This window comes from Dromiciops gliroides, chromosome 3, assembly GCF_019393635.1.
Source record: "Dromiciops gliroides isolate mDroGli1 chromosome 3, mDroGli1.pri, whole genome shotgun sequence".
Classification (NCBI taxonomy): domain Eukaryota; kingdom Metazoa; phylum Chordata; class Mammalia; order Microbiotheria; family Microbiotheriidae; genus Dromiciops; species Dromiciops gliroides.
The window spans coordinates 553,853,060-553,872,412 of record NC_057863.1 but is presented as its reverse complement, the minus strand read 5'-3'; the positions used below and the strand labels follow the sequence as shown (position 1 = coordinate 553,872,412).

Here is a 19,353-nt window from a genome sequence, read left to right as displayed (position 1 = left end):
TCTAGTCTGCACTATACCCAGCTTCAGATTTCCCAGGTGGTGTTATTTAAGGAGGATCATGTACTTCACTCACCTGGCCTATTCCCTGGTCTGTTGATGACCCCAGACCAACCTGCTAATCAACCAGCTTTGTGTGTTGTGGTTGTCAGTTCTGATGAGCTTGGACCCCTCCCCCACCTGGGCCACTGCTACTCAAGCCTGCCTCCTGGTTCCCAGCAGGGGTGAAAAACCCAACTTCCACCTCAGAACCAGCATAGACCCCTGTGATCTCCCCCTGCCAAGGGCTCAGCCCTCTCACCAGATTTTGAACTTAGTTCCAGAGGACACTGGTGCTACAGCTGATTCAGAGTCTCTGAGGGTTCTCTTTCTCCTGGGACTGTGTCTGTGTCAGGGTGACTGTGGGCTTGGGCTCCACTCCCGTCTTAGCACAGCAGCTCCCCCCTTCTGACCTTCTAATTTGTCCATGGTTGGAAGATGATTTCAGCACATTCTTCTGTTTGTTTTGCTGTTCCAGGAATTGTCCTATGACCTTATTTGGTTGTCTTTTGGAGCTATCGCATCATGAGTTTGAGAGCTCACTGAATTTCCCCTGCTGTCTTGACTCTGCCCCAGAAGTCTCTGAATTAAAGTCTTAAGCATGTGTTGTGCTCTAGAAGAGAAGCATCATGGACAGAGGGTTGGTCTTAAAGTCTGGAAGACTTGGATTCAATCTTCCATTTGACACATACTAAGAAAGTGGTCATGAAGACATCACTGTTTGGAGCAGTGTATAGGGATATGCTTTCATTATCTAAGATGATTTCTTTCTCAGAATCAATGGAAGAGTTTGCCATCATATAGTTTCCCTGTGTTTTTATTTTTTATGAATGTTCTTTTTAAGGAACAAAATGTAAATTCTTCATCATCATTACCACCACCACCATCATTGCCATCATCTCCATGACCACCATCCTCCTCCTATCATCATCATCATCATCATCATCATCATCATAATTTTTTATTGTAGGTGGAAAAACAAGGGGATAAATGAGTGTGGGAATGAGTTAGAGGAAGAATTCTCCTAGAGATAAAAGTAGAGCTGAACCTTGAATATCAGGTCATATTTGGGTAATCAGGAGGAAAAAAAAATTTCATCCCAGATAAGAGTAACATGTTCTAGATAAATGGCATTTTAAAAAAATTGAGTGATTCCAAATGTATATGGCAGTATTCCCAATTCTCCATGGTATATCAGAATGCCCCATCAAAGTGCCATGACATTTTGTCCCTCTCAACTTAGCTGGGAAGTACTGTTATTCATATGCATTTATTTGTTCATAACTCCCCATAGAGTGGCTTCTGGGGAAACTTGGGAGATGACATAACTCTGCTATTTTGGATTCAACATTGGCGCATTTAAATGAAATAAGAAAATATGTACTCCAGCACAGTTACGCAGACCTCTTGAGATGATAGTTTGGATCAGAGATGAAACTTTGGTATTTGATCTCTCTTTCTCTTGGCTAAATGCAATCTTGTCTGCTGAAATTGAAGTTGAAATAGTAAGAGGTATGGCTCTTATGAAAGCAAATTGATATAAAAAACACATAGTTAGGTGTGATCCAACAACAACCCTAGATGACCTATATAGAGAGAACCAAGGTTTCATGTTACTATGGCAACAGAGTCACTGTCCAGTGTTTCAGAGATGTATACTTGGTTGTAATAGTCTCCCAGAATACCACTTTTGAAAAGCATGTCAGAGTCAATAGCATCTAGCTAGCATCAGACAGGTGCACCCCAATTGAGAGGACAGAAAACTTTGTGGTCTTCCACTTTCTGGTCACCCAGTGTGGCACCACTATCCAGCTGGCAAACAGCCAGCTCATCTATAAGAACCAGTTGGTATTGGATATTGACATCCAGACAGGTCCAGAGGACCCTATCACTTGGGACAATACCTTCCTCTGCCATGTGCACTGCATCTGTCATCCAAGGAAATTTTGACACCTCCAGATAGTGGTCTTCTAACCACCACAGCCTATTCCTGTGTTCTGATCTGGCCACTTGAATATTGAGCTTTGAATTGCCAAGGATCAGAAATATAGCTTGTACTACGAGAAGTAGGACTTTCCCATTTTCAAGATGCTCTGGGAACCTATGCATATAGAAATGCAATTTCTCATGGGGACAGGCCCCCAATCTTGTGCTGATTCTGCATCACTGCCAGCCTGCCCTGCATAACAATCCCTCCAAGGAACTTCAATGGCCTTTTCTATTTGATGGATACTCATTTGCTGGAGACCCAATTAACCCTCAAGAAGGATACATCAGAGCACCTTTTGCCAACTCATAAGCATTTCATTATAGCCACTTTCACCTTTGTTCACTTGGTTTCCCAGATGGCTCTCGGTGGACTGGTTTACTTTTTCTATAGTTCCTCTCTGCTTGCTATCCCTCTGAAATAGAAATTTGAAGGGCTGCATGTCACTTGGCGAATACAAAGCAGCAGTACTTTGTAGATCACCACAATTATATGGAAGGAACCCAGGACTTTGTGGGTTCTCCAGAATTAGTAGGATTTGGGGGTCCTAGAGAAAAGGACATTAACTTACAGAAAAAAGCTTCCCTCTCCATGGAGCCTGACTTGAAGGAAGAATGTGTCATCGTGCAGGCCAACATCTCAGTGCCTCTTCTTCCAGAAGGATCCTCCTGGAACACAATCCTGAAACCTTTTCTGTGATCTACCCTCTCCCTGGTGGTCATTACATCACCCTGGTGGTAGTAGATCTCCTTGGAAAGAGCTAGAAGCTTCAAGAGCAGAGCAGGGAATGTGAACAAGGTCAACTAGATCATTGATGTTTTGAAAAAGAAAGTAATTAATTATAAATGCACATACATACATACATGCACACACATATATACATACATACATATCTTCATTAGACATTTTGAGTTACCTAATGTGTACAGAGCCCTGTGGTAAGCACTGGTTATATAGACTTTTTCTAGTAAGACATAATCTTGGCCCTAATGAAGTATACAATCTAGAAGGAGAATAAGATGCAAAAATGCTACCTCTCATTCATGATATCACATAATGGAAAGAGTCTTCAAACAATAATTGTAGCAGCAAGAAAAGTACATGAATTCCATAGATACAACTTGTAACTGAACAGCATATTCATAGGATTACTGGAGGAGGTGATATCTTATACTTATTATAACCCTTTTAAGGTAGATTTAAGTACTATTTTCTCTGATCTATAACATATCAATTAAACATCAATGAATCACTCTAACATGATTTAGTCAGACAATTAAGGAGTAGTAAATATAACATTCAAAATGAGGTGTTCTAACTCTAAGTTTCACGCTTTTTATATGGAACTAGGACCATAAGTGAATGTGCATGCCTCTAATCCCTGCTACTGGTGAGTCTGAGACTGGTGGATCACTCATGGTTAGGAGTTCTGAGCTTCAGTAAGGGTAAAGCCGATTGGTTGTCTACACTAAATCTTGTAACATATTAGCTATTGGGAGCAGATGGCCACAAGACTGCCTTTGAAGGAGAAAATGGGATAGTTCAGAAAAACAAAGGAAGTAATAACTTCCATGTCAATGGGTAAGAAAGAGATCTATCTAGTCTAAAAAAATAGAAATTAAAAATAAAAATAAATTTGAGGGGGCAGCTAGGTGGCGCAGTGGATAGAGCACTGGCCCTGGAGTCAGGAGTACCGGAGTTCAAATCGAGCCTTAGACATTTAACACTTACTAGCTGTGTGACCCTGGGCAAGTCATTTAACCCCAATTGCCTCACCAAAAAATAAAAAATAAAAAAAAATAAATTCGAACTAGGAATTTAAGCTCTGTGAAATTTGTGTTGTTATTGTTCATGCTCTGTTCTTGAAGAGGACCAATGGCATGAGGAGTGTGATGTCTTGACTTGCAAGTGAATTGTATTTAAGTGAGGTAGAGCTGTGCAAAGTCATCAGCCTCACTCTCTTTTCTAGAGTCATTGACGTCCAGTGACAAGACATAGGTCCTGTTTCTGAAATTAGACTATAAAATCTAATGAGTTACACATTATTTAGGATTAGTATGAAAGATATCAATTTCTACCTGGACAATTTTTTAAAATGTTCTTTTTAAATATTTTAAAATGAGAGGGTGCATTTCTACTTTATTACTATTTAAACTACGATGTGTAACAATTGGAATGATGCCACCTGCTGGAGACTTACTGTAGGAAAGCTCCACCATGAGAAGAAGGCCTCTGAAGGCAAGGCCATTTGGCTTTTCTTTGGTGTCAGGAAGTGACATTTGCTTGTGGAGGAAGAGGGGGTGAGGCAGATGCTCTGACTTTTTCTTTCCTCAGGACTCTGGTGGAGAAGGGAGAGAGAAATGCACTCTCCCTTTAATAGATAGATGAATCTAGGCCTTTCTTTTTCTCTTCACCAAATTCTTATTCTTAGAAAATGCTTAAAAATCTAATTCTTGCTAAAACTTATAATTTATTGGTGACCACTCATTAGATATTTTAGACAGATTAGCTAGAATTTTAGCCCCTTAAAGATGGGATTAAATATACAAAAGCATTCTAATGTTCTTTCCTTTTTTTCCAACTGACAAAGTATGGTAACTTAAACAGCTAACATGCAGTATAGTGATTTAAGGTTTGTAAAGTGTTTTGCATATGTTAACTCATTTGATCCATACATTTGTTTATTTATATAGTTGCAGTACACTTTTTTTTTTTCAGGAAAATTGCCTAAAGGAAACCTATAGATGACATTTCTCTTAAAATTTGCAATGATATAATACTTATTGAGTGGGGTCCATGACAGAGTATATTTTCAACTGTTTCAAATTCAACACACTTAAAATTGCAAATTGAAGCCATCCTTCAAAGACAAAGATTGCCTGGCGTTCCCCAACCTTTGCTGTTCTCTGACATAAAAATGATAAATTGGCTGTATATATGACCATGCTAATATATTATGAATATTAAAACAAAGAGATGGTTACATTTACCCATTGTTTAAATGGACCTCCTACAAAATAGCTGCATACAGTTGGAAAGACAAAAGAGACTGAAATATCAAATTTGGAATTAAATCATTTTCATCATTTCTCATTTTCTAGGTAATAGATTCCAGTTCACATTCACAATTGATCTCAAGGTTGCTGATAGACCAACTATTTTTTTCCCTGTGTTTAAGATTTCCAGAAGTGAAGGGGATGTAAATCAATTATCCATTTTATTCAATCCATATAAACATCTACTATCCAATGGCAGAATGATAGCAGAACGACAGATATTTTGAAGAAAGAAATATTCTCTAATGTCCCTCACAAATTAAAAGGGTAGGTTATTCATCCCTAAAGTAGAATACTTATATACCTTCAAAATTAAGTTGAGATTCCACCTCTTCATTGAATTCTTTCTTGATCCCCAAAATTGTCAGTTATATCTCCCTCCTCAATCACTTTATATTAATTTATTTGTTCACATATTGCACACACAAACAACATGTTTTAGTGGAAAGTGTGCTGCAATTTTAGTCAAGAAGTCCTGGCTTAAAAGCATCCTAGACTCTTAACTAACAGTTTGACCTTCATCAAGAGTTCTTCTTCCTCATCTGAGAAATGAGTCTTAAACTTCTGTATTCTACTTATACTTTATATTACATATACAATTGTAGCAATCATCTCGTAGGATTGTTATGAAAGATTAATTGAAATTGTGTATATATAAAACATTTCCCAAACATTAAATCCCAATATAAATCTGAGGATGTTATTACATATTATCCTTTCTACCCTGGTTACCCCCACCCACCCCTGAAAAATGTAAGTTCTTAAAGGCAGGTGTTATTTTGCTGTTGTTTTTTTATTCCTAGAACTCCGGTTATATTTGTTATATATAGGAGGTGTTTAATAGAATTGATTCAGATCTATGATTTCATTAATAGAGATTCTCTCAATGCATGTGTAGAATATAACCTCTTTACATCACCTTTGCTTACATGACTATTATCCATGATTGTATCAATACTCCAAAGAGGATGTTGCTAAAGCATTGGAAGGATATCTCCACTTATTGCTATGAATTACTTTCTTATAAGAATTTGTGATTTAGAGTTATCAAGGACCTTGGAGATTATTTAATCCCAAAGACTTACCCAAAACATATGAATTGTAATGATTAGAATGACTCCACCTGCTGGAGAGCTACTGTAAGAAAGATCTGCCATGAGGAGAAGGCACCTGAGGGCAAGCCATGTGACTTTTCCTCGGCGTCAGGAAGTGATGTTTGCTGGTCGGAGGAAGAAGAGGGAGGCTGGCTCTCTTGCTCTCTTTCACCAGAGCTCTCGTGGAGAGCGGAGCAAGAGAACAGTAGCTCCCTAAGATAAATAGATGAATCCAGGCCATTCTCTCTCTTCACCAAATTCTTATTCTCCTTAATAAATGTTTAAAAGTCTAAACTCTTGCTAAAGCTTATAATTTATTGGTGACCACTCATTAGATATTTTAGACAGTATAGCTAGACTTTTAACCCCTTACAGAATGTCATAACTAGAATCATGATTCCAAATCCAGTTTATCTTTCCACTCTTCCATATACCAGTTTACAAAGTACTTGAAGGAAATAAAGGATGAGAAAGATGAAACCACGCTGCTAAGGCCACACTGATGGTAAGTGGTAGAGCCAAGATTCAATTCCAGATATTCTCACTCCTGAACTTTGGGCTCTTTGTACCATGTGAATCATTTCAAAATCTGGCTTTGACTTAGAACAGGTAATTTGAGAGGCACCAATGCCAGAACTTTTTGGGCATTGAGACAGGCCAGATTGGGCATGGCCAGGATAGGCTCACTCATAGAAGTTGGAAGCCCTGGTTTATGGCATGGGCAAGAATATTGAATATAATAGAGTGGTAAATACATTCTAGAAGTAGACAATAGGTGGGAGTCAAGCCAAGCAAGGATACACTTTGTAAAGTGTTCACATAATATTATAATGTATCATTGCTGGTGGTGTTACTTCATTCAGGAAGCATCAGGCTGGCACCATCCAAGACGTCTGGCAAAAATAGACAATGACTGGTGCTTTGAAGGTTGGAATTTGAGACAAAACTCATATCACTAGGACAGGCTGGACGTTGGCAACATTTTGAAGTCACAGAGGATCTCAGGTACTTGAAAAGGGACAGATTCACAAATTGGTCATTATCATAGGATTGTGGATTTAGAGGAGAAATAAATCATAGAGAACATCAAATGGAACCCCACCATCTTTACAGTGGAGGAAATTCATATCCAGAGAGAGGATTTTTCAATCCTAAAAGTATTTTTTCCAGTTACATGTAAAGATAGTTTTCAACATTTCTTTTTATAAGATGAGTTTCAAATTTTTCTCCCTCTATCCCTTCCCTTCCTGCTCCCCATGTCAGAAAGCAATCTGATATGTTATATATGTACAATCACATTAAACATATTTATACATTAGTCATGTTGTGAAAGAAGAATCAAAATAAAAGGGAAAATAACTCAAAAAAGGAGAAATAATATGGTTCAATCTGTATTCAGAATCCACAGTTCTTTTTTCTGGATGTGGAGACCATTTTCCATCATGAGTCCTTTGGAATTTTCTTGCATCATTTTATTGCTGAGAAGAGCTAAGTGTATCCCATTTGATCATCCCACAATGTTGCTGTTACTGTGTACAGTGTACAATGACTCTGGTTCTTCTCACTTTACTCAGCATCAGTGTACTTAAGTCTAGGTTTTTCTGAAATCTGCTGGTTCATCATTTCTTATAGCACAATAGGATTCCATTATATTGATACACCACAATTTTTTCAACCATCCCTCAATTAATGGGAATCCCCTTGATTTGCAATTCTTTGCCACCACAAAGAGAACTGCTACAAATATGTTTGTACTTATGACTCCTATTCTCTTTCTATTATCTCTTTGGGATACAAACCTAATAATGGTATTATTGGCTAAAAGGGTAGGCACAGCCCCATAGCCTTTTAGGCATAGTTTCAAATTGCTCTCCAGAATAGTTGGATCAGTTCATACCTCCACCAATAGTGCATTAGTGTTCCAAGTCATCCACAGAGATGACTTTTTTCAAATACAAAATTCCAGAGCTAATAAGCTATAGAACCAGGATACAAGGGTCTTCTCCCTCCAAATCCAGTGATTTTTTTTTCACTGTCCCAGACTGTTGACCTACAATTATAGCTAACATTTATATAGAACGTTAAATAAATTATTTCAAATAATGTTCAAAACAAACTCATGATTCACATTTTACATTCCTGAAAACTAAACAAGAGGAATGCAAAATGACTTACCTAGGGCCACGAAATAAGTATAAGAGGCTGAATTAAAAATCAGTCTTCCTAACATTAAATTGAGTGTTGTATCCACTATGCCAGCTAACTGCTTCAAATAAAACAATGTAAAACATCATCATCGTTATCATTATTATTAGCATAGACATTAAATAATTGCCTCTTATTTTGATCACAAAAGAATATCTAAGTGACCAGAATCTTTATATTCATTTAGAGTCAAGAGACAAAGAGCAGCAAAAGGGATACTCAATATTAAGTTACGTGATGCTTGACTCAGTGAGTTCTTATCTGCTCTTTGACAAAGGGGTAAATTCATCCTAGGCCCATATTATGTATAATAGAACAGACCAAATACTCGAGTAAACTCTGCTTTATGATGCTCATTTGAAAGAATCAATAAGTTTAAGGTGGAGACATGATAGATATCTTCGTATATCAGAAGAGCTGTATAGAATTGGTCATCTTCATTCTGGAAGGAATAACAAAGAAGGAGAAAGAGGAGCATATTTACACCCAATGCAAGGAAATATTTCCTAAAATTATAGCTATTAAAAAGCTGATTGTGTTACTTTCGTAGCCAGTAGATTTCACAGCACTAGAGGTCTTTAAAAATCTAAATTACCCTTGCCATGTTAATTGTAAAGAGGAGTGCTATTCAGATCCTCTTCAGACAAGATGACTTCTAAGTCCACCTCTGAGATTCTGAGTTTCTATAATGATGGGCTATATTTTCCTTTATCTCTAGCTTATACACAATCTTAATAGCACCTTAATCTTATTTTTATGGAGTTTTAGACTTTTGTCCATGTCATTGCAACCATGCTCAGTTAGATGGAGAGAAGGGATCAAATACGTTATTTGATGTATTTCCCTCTGTCTTGTGTGTGTGTGAGTATGTATGTATGTGTGTGGGAGATTTCTTTCTTTTTTTCTTTTTTTTAAGTGAGACAGTTGGGGTTAAGTGACTTGCCCAGGGTCACACAGCTAGTTAAGTGTTAAGTGTCTGAGGCCGGATTTGAACTCAGGTACTCCTGACTCCAGGGCCGGTGCTTTATCCACTGTGCCACCTAGCTGCCCCTTGGGAGATTTCTTTCAACAGAAAGGGGTCTGAGAAATTGCCAGTGGTGCCTGTTTCCCATGGCAACTGTTCTGCTGGTTTCAGAGACCCTGTTGTCATTCTGTATCCATTCAGTGTAGGAGTCCCCATCCTTCACTGTCCAGCTTATACTACATACTTGGACATGCACACATACATACTTATTCCCAGTTTTTGCTTCCTGGGCTTTAACCTGTGTACTTCTGAATGGAGCTACAGGTAGCCATGCTACCAAAATGATTGGGTCCACTACAAATAATAATTATATTTTTCCCAGATGCCCCCACTGTATCAATGTAATTCTTTTGCTTCTCCTTAACTGATTATCAACATCATTCTCTACAGTAACTATTAAAAATCTTCTCTCATTAAAACTCATATTCTATTCACTCCCTATCACTCTGAGGTAAGGATCTAGCTTCATGTTTTTATTGAGAAAATAAGGGCCATTAGCCATGATCTCACTATTTTCCATATCTCTTCATCTCATTACAGTTTGCCTTCATTCCCCATTTTAGCCTATTTCATTCACATCTCTGATTCTCCTTGGGAAGGGCAACTCCTCCACATGTGCCCTTAATCTTATCCCTTTCCATTCCCTCAATCAAATCCTCCCTTAGTAATCAGTATGCCCTCAGGCTTCCTATCCCATCCCTCAACTTACACTGTTCTTTCCAAAGTTACCAGTAATCTATTAATTGATAAATATGTTGGGCTTATCTTTATCCTTCTTGACCTTTCTGAAGCATTTGACATTGGTGGATAACTCATCTGAATACTCTCTTTTGACATTTATTTTTTTTTCTATATATTTGACCTAGCCTTCTACCTGTCTTTTATTGTTTGTAGTCCATATTGTACATCTTAGCTGTGGTTGTGCATGCCACCACCCAGGTTTTATTTTGAGCCCCGCCTTTATTCTCACAATACCATCTCACCTGGTTAACTTCTTAGTTCCTGTAGATTTAATTGCCATGTCTATGTACTCCCAGATCTATATATTAAGCCCTATTATCCTCTTAATTTCTTATATCATCAAAAGTGTCTTCTATATTTTGAGCTGAATATGCCATATGTATCTCAAACTTAAAAAATGTCCAAAACAGATAAACAGGCCTTGTTAGATTCTCTTCTCTCTCAAAACTAATCCACTTCAGAATTTCTCAATTTCTGTCAAGGGTGCTTTCATCCCTTCAGTCACCTGACTTAAAAGCCTATTCTCATATCCTCACTCTTATTCACCTCATATACTTATTTGGTGAACAAATTTTGTTATTTCTACTTTTACATTTTTTTTCTCGCATCTCTCTTCATCTTTCTAATCACACAGCTACCACTCTTGATCAAGTATTCATCATCTCTCCCTTGGTCTATTGCATTAATATCTTAACTGGACTCACTGTACCAAGCCCACTCCAATCCATCATTTATACACATGACAAAATAAATTTCATAAACTGTCAGTATTCCACTCAATAAACTCTAGTGATTTCCTATTGCCTCTATGGTCAAATAAAAACTCTTCTGTTTATCATTTAAAGCCTTTTACAACTTGCCTTAAATGTACCTCTTTAGTATTAATACACATTTTCCCTTCACCTTTTCCTTACAGTACTCAAGCAGATTTTCTTACTGTTTCTTACATGCTATGATCTATTTCCCATCTTTCTTCCTTAGCAAAAGCCATTTAATGTGTTTAGAATGGACTCCTTCTTCATCTGTACCTCTCAGAATTCCCAGTTTTCTTTCAGAATCCAGAATCATTCTAGGTCAGACTTTTCCTGACCCTACCTCAGCTACTAGAGTTCTCCTTTGACATAAATCACTTTGCTTCTATTTTGTATACACCTGTACATGTACTTCTTGTTGCTCATGAAAGAATGGAATCTTTTTCATGACTGTATCTACTATCCATTTGCCTTTGTAGTCTAAGTTCCTAGAACAGATTAGGTAATCAGTAAGTACTTGATGATTATGTGATTTATGTATATCTATAATTGTGCATATATAGGAATATGTACTTACATGATTTATACTTTGTTCAAAGTATATCCTATGTGTGTTTTGCCTTTCAGAAAAATCTCAATTTAAAGGTTTGTCTTATACTTAAGGGACTAGGAGCTTTCCTTCAGATATACAGAGGGAGGAAAAGGTAAAGAACACACCCACTCATACATACATACATACATACACACATACACACATATACATACATGTATGAAGTGCTATTATATATGCATATATACATTAGCAGTAATTGTTTATAGCTATTTTTCTTTCTTTTAAAACCTTTATTCAAAGATGTATTATTTTTCTTTACTTATTTTGTCCTTTTCATTAGAAAAAATAGTAATCACATTTAGAAAAGAATTATTCATTCAAGAGACACTTGACATTTTCTAAAAATACTTTTATGCTGAAATTAGTATCCTTATTTTAAAATGGGCAATTAATATCTAAAGCTTTGACATATACGTAATTAATATATAATCATGATTCACTGAAGCAGTTTCTTAGAATATATGACATATTGATTAATTCACATGGCTAAATGAATATAACCTCCATTATCAATAAAAATGCATATGCCTTTTCTATACTGGAAAAACAAAGTGGATGAAAAGCACCCATTATCTGGTATGTCATGTCACTGGACAAGCTATCCAACAAGTTAGGGAATCAAATCAACCATTTGAAATGCTACCAGTGAAAAATGAAGTGGTTTCAAATTTAAATAATTAAGAAGAAAGCAATCCGGATCTCATATAGTATGGGACACTTCAGAGATTTCCTAAGTTGCCTATTGCCTTAAAAGTCCAACTCTTTTAGATCTATATGCACTTATATATGTGTTTGTATCTGTATAGTGTGTGTGTGTGTATCTGTATCTATAGCAGTATCTGTTTCTATATCTATAATAGTTGTCATATTATCTATTGTATGGAAATAGTTTAAATATATTTTATTTAATAATATTTATTTTATATAATATTCATTATAATTAAGTTAATATGTAAGGCTTTATATCTATAATAGAAAAACATGATTTTGAGATAATCAGATTATGATATTTCCTACATCACAATTAGTACAAGCAATGACTCCTGTGGTCAGATTATTTGTATTCACACTGTTTATTTCCATTGGGCTGGAACTATCCCAGACAAATATAACTTCAAATAGTCAGAATTTTATTTTTATTTATATTTGACAACTTAAAGGGATTCATTAGTCAGGATATAGCTAAGTTCAAAGGGACATCAAACATTTTCTAATCTGAATACCATACTTTAATTAAAAAAGGAGAAAAAAATGAGTCCCGGGGAGACTTGTCCTAGCCAAAAGAGTAATAAATGGACAGTGTCCAGTTGGATCTTTGGTCTTCCCTCTCTAAAATGAATATACTTTCTACTACACTATAAAAAATCCAAATTTCAAATAATGCAAAAATAATAGAATGACAGTGGATACAATAACATAGCCACATACTTGAAATCATGAAGCACACACACACACACACATGCAGACAAGATCTAAAAAATACATCATTATGGAAGATAGGTACAATCACAAAAGGGAAGTTGTTTGGTCATTTATTCAGAAGGATAAAGCACCAGATGGATAGTCTGAGTTCCACTTTGGTATATATGATATTGGAAAAGAGTCAGAAGAAAAATATCTTCCTTCTGTAGAGAACTTATGAAAGGCAGGGACAAAAATCCCATAACATGAGAAGTCATGGAAAGGTATTATTTTAGAAACCTGAATTTGAATTCTGCCTAAGACATTTTCTAGTTTTGTGATGATGAGAAAATTCATTTCAACTTTCTGAGCTTCAATTTTCTTCTTTCTATAAGAGGCTTTAATATATTTCTAAGTCTTAAAATAACTTATAAATATTAGTTGTTGACTCCCTTGTTGTTCCTGTTGCTGTTGTTGTTATTAAAGCATTGAAGAAATCACGGATCCAGTCAAACAAACAGCTAGTCAATAGGCATTTATTAAGTGCCCACTGTGACATTCCATGTTCTAGGCATTGGGCTTACAAAGAGAAAAATGAGACACTGTCTGTCTTCAAAAGCTTACATATTAAAAAGGAAGGCATATATGTACAAAGGTAGGTAGACAGAAAGACATATAGATGATAAATCTATTGGTCTATATCTATGGATATATATAAATCCATAGTTATCCATAGACATGTTTCTGTGCTTAGCTATGGGTCTATAGATACATAGATAGATTGTCATACTTCTATAGGTAGTTAAAAATGACAGATAATAGATCTATCAATATAGATTGATAAATATATGTAGATCTATAGATGGATAGATATATTGACATAGGTCTATAGGTGATAGATACATACATACATACATAAATAAAGTTATAAGGTGATTTTTAAATAGTATTTTTTCCAATTACATTTGAAGATAGTTTTTAACATTCATTTTTAAAAGATTTTGAATTCCAAATATTTCTCCCTTCCTCTCTTTCCTCCCCACTCCTGAAGCCAGCAAGCAATCTAATATAGGTTATACATTACAATTATGTTAAAAATATTTCCACATTTGTCATGTTGTGAGAGAAGAATCAGAACAAAAGGGAAAAAGCACAAGAAAGAAGAAATGACAACAAAAAAAAAACCCACAACAATAAAGCAAAAGTGGTATGCTTTAATCTGCATTCGGACCCCATAGTTCTTTTTCTTGGGTTCTATAACATTTTCGATCATGAGTCTTTTGGCATTGCCTTGGATAATTGTGTTGCTGATAAGAGCAGTCTATCATAGTTGATCAGCACACAATGTGGCTCTACTAACTTTACTCACCATCAGTCCACTTAAGTCCTTCCAGGTTTTTCTGAAATATGCCTGCTCATCATTTATTTTTAGACTATAAAACACAATCTTAAAAGCATGAAAATCTCTATGAAAATAAACCCATACTGTTAATTTCAAAATGTAATAGCAAAGAAATCCTATGTAACCTCTGAACTGACATTATTTCTCTGAGTGAATTTAGGACACTTTTGATTCTGATATATAAAATCCCCAATACTCATAACAATACCTTACTGTTTACTTCTGCATTTCTGCAAAATATGTACCCCTCCATGGCAAAAGAAACAGAGTCTGGAACTATGATGATGAGGCTTGTCTTGTATATCTGTATTCAGCTTAAGCGTCTCTTGGTTTTTAACCCCTTTATATTCTCTGTTGGTCCTCTCATAATACAAATGCTTTATAAGGTTACTAACTAAAGACAAAAGTAGGTAAACAAAATTATGAACAAAATGAGCATATATGGGATTTAAAGGGTTTTCCAAGGTTGGTTTGGGAGAACCATAGCAGGTCGAGTCAGAATCACAGCTTAGCTGGGGTAGGATCAAAGCTGTTTGCTCTTGTAACAGAGTAGAAGCTGGAAATGCAGGTAGAGAAAGGTGTGCATTCCTAAGCTCAGGACCTGAGAAAGATCTCTTAACTTCCTTGGTGGGAAGATCAAGGGACATGGCCATGGGAGGAGTAGGAAGTGGGACCAGGGGAGGGGACAGGTTTCGAACTCAAGCCTGAGTTCCCCTTCTAGAGGCTGGGTCATTGCCTCCAGACATGAAAAAGGAGGGAAAAGCTTAATATTAGAATTTGAAAAAAGTGCAGGAGGTTTCTCTGAAAAGGTATGCCTGGGATAGGGGAGGATATTTATATTCCCTTGTGTGAGCACCTTGCTCGCTCTTCTAACAAAAATTACAATAGAAAATCCACAAAAACGAAGCATTAACGTGATCTTATCCCCCATTTGTCTGGTTAAACAGAATAAAATCAGACACAGGGTACTTAGGAAGTTGAAAAAACCCATTTGAAAATTTAAATAGAAAACAGCTGGTACTTAGCAGTACTTTCGATTTTAAAGGGACAGGGTAGGTGAAATTTCTTACCCAACCGGAAGATCAGAAGATTGAGGTTCAGCTTTCCTCTTTGTGGTCAGCCATCTGTCTAATTCAAATTTTTATGGCACTGTTTTCTTCAGTCAGATTATGTACCTCCTTTTCCATTTGGCCAAATGAATTTTTTAAGGAATTATTTTCTTCAGTCAATCTTTGTGCTTCCTTTTCCAAGCAGCTGATTCTTTTTTCATAATTTTCTTGTGTTGCTTTCATTTCTCTCCCCATTTTTTGTACCTCTCTCAATTGATATTTTTTTGTAAGGCAATTGGGGTTAAGTGACTTGCCCAGGGTCTCACAGCTAATTAGTGTCAAGTGTCTAGAGCTGGCTTTGAACTCAGGTCCTCCTGAATCCAGGGCTAGTGCTCTATCCACTGAGCCACCTAGCTGCCCTCAGTTGATTTTTAAAATCCTTTTTGAGCTCTTCCAAGAAGGATTTTTGGTCTTGAGACAAATTCACCTTCCCTCTTGACCCTTCACATGTAGGCATTTTGAGAGTATTATCCTCATCTGAATTTGTGTTTTTCTCTTCCCTGTTGACACAGAAGCTCTCAATGGTGAGAACTCTTTTTTGTTTCTTACTCATATTGCAGCTTATTATTATTTTTCTAAAGTTGAGGTCCCCTTCTTGGGCACCATGGTCACTGTTTCAAGCTTCTTGTGCTGGGAGAAAGCAGCTTTATTGCTGACTTTCTACTCTGAGGCCTCTATGGCTTTCAGATTTCTCACTGCCCTGGGCTTGCTCCCTGTGCTTGCTCCCAGTGTGCACTTGGTTGGCCATGCCTGGTCATGCCCATCATTTGGGTGGCCCCCTAGCTGGCAGCCTGCCTTCTCAGCTGGTGCTGGTGGATCTCACCACCAGCCCACTGCTCAACCAGCCCACCAAGCCAGGATCAAGGGACCCCAGTTGCTCCAATGTGGCCTAGAGCTTGCTGCGGACTTGCCCCAACCCCCTCCATGCTTTGCTGTGCTGAGGTGTGCTTCACTCCCTTCCTGCCTGAGTGAGACCAACATTTCCTGAAGTCTTTTAAATTATCTCAGGTTGGAAGATAGTGTCTCTCTGTATTTTTGTAGGTTCTGTAGCTTCAGAATTTGTTTAGAGGCTTGATTTAATGTTCTTTTTGAGGGAACTGAAGGAGAGCTCAGGCAGCTTGCTAGATTTGCTCTACCCTCCCCCCATCATTTCTTACAGCACAATAGTATTCCATTACATTCACATACCACAACTTGATTGGCTATTCCCCAATTGATGGGCATCTCATTAGTTTCTAATTCTTTGCCACCTCAAAAAGAACAGCTATAAATATTTTCATACATGTGGGTCCTTTTGCCTTTTTACGATCTCTTTGGGATATAGACCTAGTATCAGTATTGCCAGTTCAAAGAGTATGCACAGTTTTATAGCCATTTGGGACTGCTTCCAAATTGTTCTCCAGTAAAGTGATTTTAACAGCCAATAGACTAGCAGTTGGGTAAGGAAGGATTCATGTAGGTGGTGATAAAGTTGGATCATGAGGGAAAGCATGAATTCTTAAAAGTCACTGGGAGAAGGCAGGGCACCCCAGGTATGGGTGCCAGTCAGTACAAAGTCAATGAGATTAGAAACAGAGTAGAACAGTTAAAAGGACAATATGATTGGACTTTACTGTATCTGGAGAGAAGAAGATGTAATATATCTGCAAGGGTAGGTTGAGGGTGCAAAAATTAATTCGTGCAAATCCCTGAGTTGGAAGTTTGAGATATAAACTGCTTTCTCCTGGTTCCTATGATATGGCCTAGTCCCTCAAATGAATGAATAGTCAAGTAAAATAATTAAGTTCAAAGCTCAAGACATCAATAACTTAATCAACTTGATCTTGATCAAGTTGTTTCACCTCTTTGGGCCTTAGTTTCCTCATCTGTAACTTATAGGTATGTATTATTTTAACACATATCATCGGTTATTATTAGAATAATATAATGATAAGTGCTTTGTAAGTATAAAGTGCTATATAAATGTGAGTTTTTAATATTAAGAAACAAAACATTATTAGGTCATAAATTTACATTGGTAAGGAACCTTAAAGATTATCTAATAGAGTCCTTAATTTTTTTTAGATATAGAAATGTAGGTCCAAGGAAGTTAAATGACTTGCCCAAGGTCATACAAGCAATGACTAGTTTTGAATGCATTTCCTCTGACTCCAAATTCAGTACTACAACCATGAGTTATACTGTATTAGAGCAGTTATTATTTTTGTTAAAAGAACAGTGAATTTGGAGGCAGGAAAATTTATTCTGAAAACATTTGGTATGTAGCTATTTGAAAGTCAGATTTTCTATTAAGCTCAGGTATTTTCATCGCAAATGCTTGACAGACCTCTCTTTCATTGAATTATCAATTTCCCCCTGAAGGATTGTCCTCAGTTTTGCTGGGGAGGTGATTCTTGGTTGTAATCCCAATCCCTTTGTCCTCCAGAATATCCTATTCCAAGTCTGCTGATCCTTTAGTGTAGAAGCTGCTAGACCTTGTGTTATTCTGACTGTGGCTCCAGTATACTTGAATTGTTTCTTGATGGCTGCTTGCAATATTTTCTCCTTGACCTGGGAGCTCTGGAATTTGGTTATAATATTCATGGAGGTTTTCATTTTGGGATCTCTTTCAGGAGGTGATCAGTGCATTTTTTCAATTTCTATTTTACCTTCTGCTTCTAGAATAACAGGGCAATTTTTGGTGATAATTTCTTAAAAGATGGTGTCTAAGCTCTTTTTTTGATCATGACTTTCATGTAGTCCAGTAATTTTCAAATTATCTCTCCTGGATCTATTTTCCAGGTCAGTTGTTTTTCCAAGGAGATATTGCACATTGCTTTCTATTTCTTCATTCTTTTGATTTTGCTTTATTGTGTCTTGATTTCTCATAATGTCATTAGCTTCCATTTGCTCAATGCTAATTCTTTGTTTTTTTTTCCTTTTTTTTGGTGAGGCAATTGGGGTTACACAGCTAGTTAAGTGTTAAGTGTTTGAGGCCAGATTTAAACTTGGGTCCTCCTGACTCCAAGGCGGTGCTCTATCTACTGCGCCACCTAGCTGCCCCTCAATGCTAATTCTTTTTTTTTTTTTAAGTGAGGCAATTGGGGTTAAGTGACTTGCCCAGGGTCACACAGCTAGTAAGTGTTAAGTGTCTGAGGCAGGATTTGAACTCAGGTACTCCTGGCTCCAGAGCCGGTGCTCTATCCACTGCGTCATCTAGCTGCCCCCTCAATGCTAATTCTTAACCAATTATTTTCTTCAGATACCTTTTGTATCTCTTTTTCCATTTGGATTTTCAAACCGTTGACTTTTTTTTTTTTAATGACCCTCCTGCATCACTCTCATTGCTCTTTCAATTTTTCCTCTACATCTCTTACCTTATCTTCAAAGTCCTTTTCGAGTGCTTCCAGGGCCTGTGAACAATTCATATTTTTCTTGGAAGCTTTAGATGTAGGGGCTTTGACTTTGTTATCTTCTGAGGGTGTATTTTGATTTTCCTTGTCACCAAAGAAACTTTCTAGGATCCATAATTTTTTCTGTCTGCTCATTTTGCCAGCCTATTTCTCGACTTTTAACTCCTTCTTAAAGTGAGGCACTGCTTCCAGGGCACATTGTCCCAACCTTCAGGGCATGCCAGGTGGTACAATTTAGGGAGAGGCATGTTCTGTCCTTCCATGGCCTGTGCTCTGGTCTGTAAGTAACCGCAGGTCAGCTTGTTTATCCTGGGAACAGAATTTTGTTTCATTGTGGTTGCAATCTCCAGCATATCTGCACCCCTCCCCTCCCTGGGCTACCACTCAAGACTGCTTCCTGGTTCTGAGAACAGGCAACTCAACAGAGTTCTGCCTCAGCACCAGCAGAGAACCTTGCAGTCTCACCCTGGCCAGCAACTCAACCCCCTTAGTAGTCTGTGACTGTGTTCTATAAGTAGCCACTGCTTCAGCTGATCCTAAG

General features: G+C 37.1%; 1 pseudogene; it reads left to right on the top strand.

The window, feature by feature from the left end:
* The first annotated feature begins 1,617 nt into the window (after window positions 1–1,617).
* On the top strand, window positions 1,618–2,838 carry LOC122747933 (annotated as a pseudogene).
* The last annotated feature ends 16,515 nt before the right edge of the window (window positions 2,839–19,353 follow it).